Raw genomic sequence first — 1,304 nt, 5'->3', positions numbered from 1 at the left:
GTGCAATGTGTTCCGTTTCCAACAGCGCCAGGAGCTCCACCGTCGCACGATGCGACGCATTCATCTGCCTGACTGTTCGGAGCCGCTCCGACAAAGCGCGATAGCCCTCAACGTGAGGTATTTGGTGCAAAACGTGCTGCAGGCTCTCGCGGTCTTCCGCACCGTGGTATGCAACATCGGCAAAATGCTCGGCTGAGTGCCGATGACGACGGAATTTGTCTTCCAAAACTCGAAGAGCATCGCAAGTCATCGGACGGCGATTGACCAAGTCATCATGGTCCGCCGCCGACTCTTCTGGATGGGAATGGTGGCGTCCACTGTCACGTGGAACGCCCTGTGAGTCGACGTTGTCGACAGGGTCGAACACAAAATCGTGTGAAATGGTGAGGATACCCAAACTTCGAGATTTCGTGGGAGTTTAAGGTGCCACTTCGGCAAAACTGCCCAGACGTCTCGGATGATTATGGTTAGAAGGAGCATGAAGTTCCGCGTTGCCGTTCGCCCCGCGCTTCACGACAGTAGTCCGAGAAGCCGGAGGGCTAGGCGCTGAGCTCAATTTATGGCTCTGGGCTGCTGTGGTCGTAAACTTACCTGTGTGAGAAACCACAGAGATCGCGGGAGCGTGATGGATTATTCCATAGGTCGAAGGGCAACAAGACGCAGGAAGTCGGCGTTGCGCCTTGAGTTTGGCAAGCTCAAATCCAAGATGGCGCTCTACGTGCATGCTCACTTCCTTATGGATCGCTGTAAGTAAGACGACGAGGAAAGTTTCCGGTGCCGCTGCAATCATCGCTCAAAGGAGCTTCTCGTCATCTACAGCGATTTTGCCAGGGGCGAGCACCACAGGAAAAGCCTGCAATGCGGGAACAGGAGCGCCTACCTTTTCAGCTCAAAGTCTAGTGCGGTACCTATCCATTAGGATTTCTCAGGATACAAAGAAGCGAGTTCGGAGAGCTTTCAGCTGGTCGTACTCAGTTTGTGAAGTGGCCGGGGGCCATACTACGCCTAATGATCGAGTTATCGCGTCTTAAGGCTTCGGCAGCGATATCCGTCAAGCGGAAGTCTTACTTTACACGAGGGTATAGTACTGAATGTGAATACGAGCGTCTATGAGCCGCCCTGTGGATAGCCTACAACAGCTGCTCCTGTGCCTCGTCGAGGCGATTGCTAAAAATAACACATCCCTCGGAAGTCGAGAGGTCGGAGAACCGACACTGTGTCCTCAAGGATCGAGCAGGGCTCACGTCGCGCGATTGGCTACCGCGCCCTCCTCTTTTTCCCATCCTAGGAAAGGAATATCCGAC

This window comes from Plasmopara halstedii, assembly GCF_900000015.1.
Source record: "Plasmopara halstedii genome assembly, contig: Scaffold_555, whole genome shotgun sequence".
Taxonomy (NCBI): domain Eukaryota; phylum Oomycota; class Peronosporomycetes; order Peronosporales; family Peronosporaceae; genus Plasmopara; species Plasmopara halstedii.
The sequence above is the reverse complement of the archived record's forward strand: the minus strand, read 5'-3'. Positions refer to the sequence as shown.